This window comes from Procambarus clarkii, chromosome 1 (assembly GCF_040958095.1).
Source record: "Procambarus clarkii isolate CNS0578487 chromosome 1, FALCON_Pclarkii_2.0, whole genome shotgun sequence".
Lineage (NCBI taxonomy): Eukaryota > Metazoa > Arthropoda > Malacostraca > Decapoda > Cambaridae > Procambarus > Procambarus clarkii.
The window spans coordinates 57,644,918-57,653,183 of record NC_091150.1 but is presented as its reverse complement, the minus strand read 5'-3'; the positions used below and the strand labels follow the sequence as shown (position 1 = coordinate 57,653,183).

The 8,266-nt window shown below is 36.3% G+C and overlaps 1 pseudogene; it reads left to right on the top strand.

The window, feature by feature from the left end:
- Nucleotides 1-986: 986 nt before the first annotated feature.
- Nucleotides 987-7,072, top strand: LOC138358733 (procathepsin L-like; annotated as a pseudogene).
- Nucleotides 7,073-8,266: the final 1,194 nt, after the last annotated feature.

Here is an 8,266-nt window from a genome sequence, read left to right as displayed (position 1 = left end):
GCAGTCGCACCTCCACAGATCTCCAGTATCATCTATTGATACTGGTGATGGCTCAAAAGGGTCACCACATACGAGCTATTCATGCCTGTGCCACCTTTTGGGTGGCTTCATCTTCATCTTAACACATTCACAAGGGAGACATCTCCCGTCATGCAGGGTGCATTCGCACCTCCACAGATCTCCAGTATCAGCTCCTGATACTGGTAATGGCTTAAAATGGCCACCACTTACGGGCTATTTATGCCCGTGCCACCTTTTGGGTGGCTTCATCTTCATCTTAACACATTCACAAGGGAGACATCTCCCGTCATGCAGGGTGCATTCGCACCTCCACAGATCTCCAGTATCAGCTCTTGATACTGGTAATGGCTTAAAATGGCCACCACTTTCGGGCTATTTATGCCCGTGCCACCTTTTGGGTTGCTTCATCTTCATCTTAAACACATTCATAAGGGAGACATCTCCCGTCATGTAGGGTGCATTCGCACCTCCACAGATCTCCAGTATCAGCTCTTGATACTGGTAATGGCTTAAAAGGGCCACCACTTACGGGCTATTCACGCCCGTGCCACCTTTTGGGTGGCTTAATCTTCATCAATCAATCTGTAGGAATCAAGGAATCCAGTCAACAACAAACAGACTACGAGGCAAGGTGAGTAGTGGGAGCTTATTAACATCTTCCCGGATGTAATTGTAATTGGATTTGTTTTCTTAGCTTTAATTCATAATTATGTGTTATTAACACAGTCCATCGTGTGTTATTTCATGTTAAATTTTGTTTAAAATGGTCCTTGTGTACAAGTTATTGCTTCTGGTTCCATATTAGCCCAGGATTTGCAGTCTGCAAAGTTACATGAAGCTGTTTTGACTCAATGCAATTACATTTTTATCAGTCTAATATAAGACTGTATAATTTCATATTTGTATGTAGTTTCAAGCCATATATGCTTGTGTTTTATTAAAATAAACACTTTCTTTACCACCAGATGAAGTTCTTGGCAGCATCAGTGTTGATTGCCGCTTTAGCTGTAATATCTGCAGAACGTTTCTATTCTGTTGTGTTGGAAGAGTGAGAGACATTTAAGGTAAGAATGTAAACAGAATTTATTAATAAAAGTTAGTTTGTTTCAAAATGGAGTTTTTGGGGTTATGTAGTGTAACGGTAGCAATCATTTGACATTGCACGGAAAATTTAAAGCACCCCGTTTTCTGAGTGGCTGATTTTAGGAAATATTGGCGTCACTTATTTTGAATTCAATACAAACATTCTAACCAATGGTCACTCCAGCATAATGATTGCTGAAGTCAATTATTAAGCACAGATGGCCTTGGATAGAGCCCTGAATTTATCAACCATTAAAAATTTAAGTGAAGTCAGAGATGATGGATGCTACTTGTGGAGTGCCATATGCACTTGTACTTTGCCCACGATTTTTCAAAATTTGTATAATTCTTTTCACTACCGTTGCTGTTGTAGTTACCAGCAATACTCTTATGCTGCTCCATATATGCCGTTTATGAAGAGCTTTTCTTATCAATAATTGATTTTCTTTTAGCTTGAATATGCCAAGAAATACACCACCGATGTCGAAGACAAATTCCGCATGAACATCTTCATGGAGAACAGACACATGATTGCTGCACACAACAAACTGTTTGCAACAGGACACAAACCATACAGGCTCAGAATGAACAAGTATGGTGACATGGTAAGCAGAATGAATCTCATGATTTAACATTGTCCACATCTTTATTCATACAACATGAATGATATTATGGCTGGTAATGGGAACAATCCCATTATTTGCATTAGCGTGGGAGGAAATGATGTTGGTCGAGTCAGGAGTGAGGAACTGATTCAGAGGTATAAAACAGCCATAGAGTTAGTTAGGAGCAAGGGAGGAATCCCGATCATATGTGGCATTCTTCCAAGAAAGGGAGTGGGAAATGAATGGATATCGAGGGCACTTGGTGTCAATTGCCGGCTGGAAAGATATTGCAAATCAAATGCAATATCTTTCATAGACAACTGGGAACACTTCTATGGAAGAAATGAAATGTATGCTCGTGATGGGGTGCATCTATCGAGAGCTGGGGTTGTTGCTGTTGCGAACTCGCTAGAAGAAGTGGTTAGAGGTGTTTGTTTGGGTTTAAACTGTTAGTAGATAGAGGTATGGGAATTGATTTGGAGGAAGGAGGTAATAAAAGTATGTGTTTGTGGGAGAAAGGAATTGGCAAAACGATCAGGGAAAGAGAAGGTCCGCAAAATAACAATTCACTTAGGGTATATTACACTAACAGTAGAAGTCTAAGAAATAAAATTAACGAATTAAATGCTCTTGTCTTCACAGAAAAAATAGATATTATTGCACTTACCGAAACGTGGATGAATGTAGAAAATAGAGAACTATTAGCTGAATCTCAAATATATGGATTTAAACTATTTCACACAGATAGATATATTAGACGAGGAGGTGGAGTAGCCATATATGTTAGGGACAATTTGAAATGTAGTCTCAAAGAGGGAATCAAAACAGAGCCACACACAGAAACTATTTGGATTGAATTAAACGAAAAAGCTAATAATATTATAATAGGAGTAATATATAGGCCACCAAATTTAGACAGAATGGAAGCAAAGCATCTATGGGATGAAATATCTAGAGCATCTAGATCTAACAGTATTTATGTCATGGGTGACTTTAATTTTAGCGGAATAAACTGGTTGAACAAAACAGGGAATAGTGAAGCAGAAGATTTTCTAGAATTAATTGACGATTGCTTTCTTACGCAACACATTAAGGAACCAACACGGGAAAATAATATTTTAGATTTAGTGTTAACTAACAGGGAAACGCAAATTAATGACATCGAAATAGGGAGTGAGCTAGGGAGCAGTGATCACAAAGAAATCAGATTTAGCATAGAATGGAATAGACCAGTAGGAGAAAATTCTGTTAAAGTGCCAGATTTTCGAAAAGCTGATTTTAATAGCCTAAGAAATTTTTTGGGTCAAATTGATTGGGAAGGCTTGGGTATGGGGTGTGGGCCGGTCTTGGAGCGAGACATGAACCCAGCGATAGGTGACTTAAATGGGGATTTCGATGTGGATTCAATATATAACTTATTTAAGAATATTCTAAACAAAGCACAGGAACGTAGTATACCATACAAATTGAATAGATCGTATACTAATGACCCAAAGTGGATAACAAAGAATTTGAAGAACCTTATAGGTAAAAAGAGAGCTTGGTACAAAAGGATTAAAAATGGGGAGGTCACTTTAGAACAGGAATTCGTACAACTGGTTAGAAATGTTAAAAAAGAGATAAGGAAAGCAAAAAGAAACTATGAAGTTCGCATAGCAGGGCAAGCAAAGACAAATCCTAAAGGGTTTTTTCAGTTATATCGTACTAAGACTAGGGAAAGGATAGGTCCATTAAAAACTGAGACAGGTCAAATAACAGATAGTGATGAAGAGATGAGTAGTATTTTTAATAAATATTTTGTATCTGTATTTACTAAAGAGGAACTTAACAATATGCCTTCAGCCGAACAAGTCTATGTGGGTGGGGACGAGGACAGGTTGACGAGTTTAGCAGTTACCAGGGAGGATGTTCTTAAACAAATAGTAAAACTCAAACCAAACAAATCCCCAGGGCCGGATGAAGTGTTTGCTAGGGTGCTTAAAGAATGCAAAGAGGAGCTTTGTGACCCACTGTCAACCATATTTAATAAATCAATAGAGTCAGGCAGAGTGCCAGAGTTTTGGAAAGTTGCTAATGTGATACCAGTTTTTAAGAAAGGAGATAGATCACTTGCGTCTAACTATCGACCAATTAGCCTAACGTCTATTGTGGGAAAGTTACTGGAATCTATAATAGCAAATAAAATTCGTCTTCATCTTGAAAAACATAAATTAATAATTGAGTCGCAACATGGTTTTATAAATGGCCGTTCATGTTTAACAAATTTGTTATCTTTTTATTCTAGCATTGTTGAGGCAGTTGATAGTGGTAAGGATTGCGATGTTGTATACCTTGACTTTAGCAAAGCTTTTGATACAGTGCCACATGAAAGACTGATTAAAAAAATAGAGTCTCATGGTATTGGGGGTGCTATATTAAGCTGGATTAGGGCATGGCTATACCAAAGGAAACAGAGAGTTAGTATAAATGGAATCAAGTCAGAGTGGGAAAATGTTGTAAGTGGAGTGCCTCAAGGCTCTGTCCTGGGACCTCTGTTGTTTATAATATATATAAATGATTTAGATTCAGGTTTGAGTAGCAACATTTGCAAATTTGCCGATGATACGAAAATCGGTAGGGAAATTAATTCGGAGGAGGACTCACTATCACTTCAAGTTGATCTAGATAGGGTTTTGAAATGGTCAAAGGATTGGCAGATGCAGTTTAATGCTGATAAATGTAAAGTTCTGAGGTTAGGTAATGATGATAGAGTTACAAGATACGAGCTAGATGGTGTTGTGATTGCGAAGTCGGATTGCGAAAGGGATCTGGGAGTTATGATTAGTAAGAATTTAAAACAAAAGGATCAATGCATAAATGTTCGTAATAAGGCAAATCGGACACTTGGATTTATTAATCGCAGCGTTAGTAACAAGACACCTGGTGTGGTTCTCAAGCTATATCTTGCTCTAGTTAGGCCCCATTTAGATTATGCAGTTCAGTTTTGGTCGCCATATTATAGAATGGATATAAATTCACTTGAACGTGTCCAGCGTAGGATGACTAAGTTAATTCCCCAAATTAGAAATCTTTCATATGAAGAAAGATTAACAAAGCTTAAGTTGCATTCACTGGAAAGGCGAAGAGTTAGGGGTGACATGATAGAGGTTTACAAGTGGATGAATGGACATAACCGGGGGGATATTAATAGGGTATTAAAAGTATCAACACAGGACAGAACACGAAACAATGGATATAAATTGGATAAGTTTAGATTTAGGAAAGACTTGGGTAAATACTGGTTCAGTAACAGGGTTGTTGATTTGTGGAACCAATTGCCGCGTAACATTGTGGAGGTGGGGTCCCTCGATTGTTTCAAGCACGGGTTGGACAAGTATATGAGTGGGATTGGGTGGTTATAGAATAGGAGCTGCCTCGTATGGGCCAATAGGCCTTCTGCAGTTACCTTTGTTCTTATGTTCTTATGTTATTTCCTTCGGAACAACAATACCCATATGTTCGATGTCAGCCTAATGAAAATATATTTATGTTACGAAATAAAATGTAAAATATTTCTTACAGCTTCAGGAGGAGTTTTTGTCAACAATGGCTGGTTTCCATAAGAACCACACAGAAAGATATACATTAAACAGCAAGTACAATGGTTCCCATTACATTGAGCCAGATGATGATGTTGGTCTTCCCAAGACTGTTGACTGGAGAGAGAAGGGAGCAGTCACCCCAGTAAAGGACCAGGGACACTGTGGATCATGCTGGGCCTTCTCAGCTGTGAGTATTATCATCACCCATCTTTAATTAATTTGAAAATTAAATGGTCAATGACACCAGAAGTAATTTTTAAATTAATATGTGCACAAATTATTATTTCAGATAAGCTAAAAATAATTTTGCATGTAATATAATTTATTGAGTTTTGTTAGCATAAAAATTTGTTCAGTCATATTCTTGAAACGTTTGCTTACGATTTAAATTAGTTACCTTTTACCTCAGTGGCAATCTTACTGAAAAACATAAATAAGTGCAGATATTTCTCATTATGTTTGTGTGGTTCACAGACTGGGTCCCTGGAAGGTCAACACTTCCGCAAGACTGGTAAGCTGGTGAGCCTCTCTGAGCAGAACTTGATCGACTGTTCCGCCAAATATGACAATGATGGTTGTGGCGGAGGACTGATGACCGCTGCTTTCAAGTACATTGAGGACAATGGTGGGATTGACACTGAGGAGGCCTATCCATATAAGAAAAAGGTACACTCAGTTCTATAATTTTCTTTTGCGTCTCTTAAAGTCACTGACAATACATTATTATGTTGACTGGAATGATGATTAAGAAAGAATAATTTCTATGAATAATAGAATACAATACTATTGTTCTTATGAAGGCAATACATTGTCTTCATAAGCGATACCCATAAACAATGTGAAGATATACAATTTATTATTTGACGCATATTCAATCTGCTTTGCATATTTTTAATGCATTATTTTGTAACATTACTTTATTAGGAAGGAAAGTGTCAGTATAACCCGCAAGAATCTGGTGCTAGAGTGACTGGCTTTGTTCATATTCGTACGGGAAGTGAAGATGCTCTGAAGAAAGCTGTTGCCTCAGTTGGACCAATATCTGTTGGCATTGATGCCTCACATGGCTCAATCCAGTTTTACCACCATGGTAAGTTGTTTTGTTTTATGAGCATAGTATATTAGTGTGTGTGCGTCCATATAGAACATTATACAAAGTTTATCGTCATTATAAATATAAAATGTGCATCATGTGTGTATTTATAAACAATTTATATTTAATATGTTATTGTATATAAACACGCACACAGCCATGTCAGCACTAGATGTCTGAGATCAGTCGGCAGAGTCAGTGGTGCTTACACTCACCATGTTGGCACTTGTCATTATTGTTTGTTCCATTTGATGCCATTGGTTTAGTATAAGATTATTTTAAAGGGTTATTTTATAATAATTATATATGAAATTTGCAAGTGATTTGTTAAACATTGTATTTTTAAGAATGAATATATATTACAGGTGTTTATGACGAGCCAGAATGTAGCACGACGGAGCTTGGTCATGGTGTTCTGGTTGTGGGTTACGGCACCACGGAGGACGGAACTGACTACTGGCTGGTGAAGAACTCTTGGGGTACAAGTCTGGGTGATGAAGGCTACATCAAGATGATGAGGAACCGTGATAACCAGTGTGGCATTGCTACTTCTGCCTCTTTCCCTCTTGTATAAACACTCGTAGAGGCCAATGTGAGGCATTGTTACTGCTGCCTCCTTCCCTCTTTGGTAAACTCGTAGAGGCCCGGTGAGGCAAAACTGCATCTCCAGACCTTTATAATTTCTAAATTATAATTAATGAACACAAAAAAGCTAGCTTTAGCATTAATGATGTCCCCCATTTAGAATTATTGCTGTATGTGAAATCCACATTATTTTCAAAATTGATTGACATGAGAATTTAGTTAACCGCATTTTTTCATTTTCATTTTTTATTATTAATTATAAACAATTTAATTTTGTTCTCAAATAATAAGATTAGTTATTCAGAATATAATTTTGTTCTCAAATAATAAGATTAGTTATTCAGAAGATATAGGAAATTGGCTATTTTAACTTGTTTCATAGACCATATATCTGATATCCTCTAATGACTGTACTCTATGATTCTCCTTTTAGAATTTGTTGAGACCATATTCGTCTGCTTCGATACCTTAAATTAAAACTTTAACCTTAATTAATTACACTTTATTTAACACTTATTAACAATTTCGAGATTATTATGAACCAATTACTGAATCGGCCATGTAAAATTGATCATGATCAAGTAAAATTATTAGACAAGTGTAGAAAGACAATGATATAATTGGTAAAATTCTCTGTTGTAAAATCCACATGGACTTTCAGGAAGCAATAGCTCATTTGACGTATAGTTATGCTCTATGATTATAGCATTATTATGGTGGGAAATATACACATATCTAAAACATGCTTGTATAGAAAATGAAAGATTTAACCACTGTATGAAGTCAATGATGAAAACAAAGTATGTAATAAACAACCAGGTAAAATAAAGATGATATTAAAATTTATTGAGTTTCATAGTCCTAACAAGTTATCAGCTATAATATATAACATGACTTATGTATGAGATATATTGCTAAACTCTTTACTTTTTACTTAAAATTCACGATTCATTCGAATATTTCTCGTATTCATCATCAGATCTAGAATGCAGAAGTTAAATTAAAATTAAGCAGCATAACAAAGAACTCATTCTGGACAGGTTTATATACTGAAACATAAGGGATAACGTGACACTAGTTTCAAAAAGAACAAAACACACAGTTCAATTAACATACTAATAATACGCAAGTAAAATCTGATAATTATCCACGTCAATACCCAAAGATAATTCGATATTACAATTTTAAATACAAACTTACAAAAACTTAAAGATAAGCCATGTAAAACAACATGTAGCTTACAGGTTAAACACTTTGTAAAATACATAAATATTACATTATACTAAATGGTATACTCT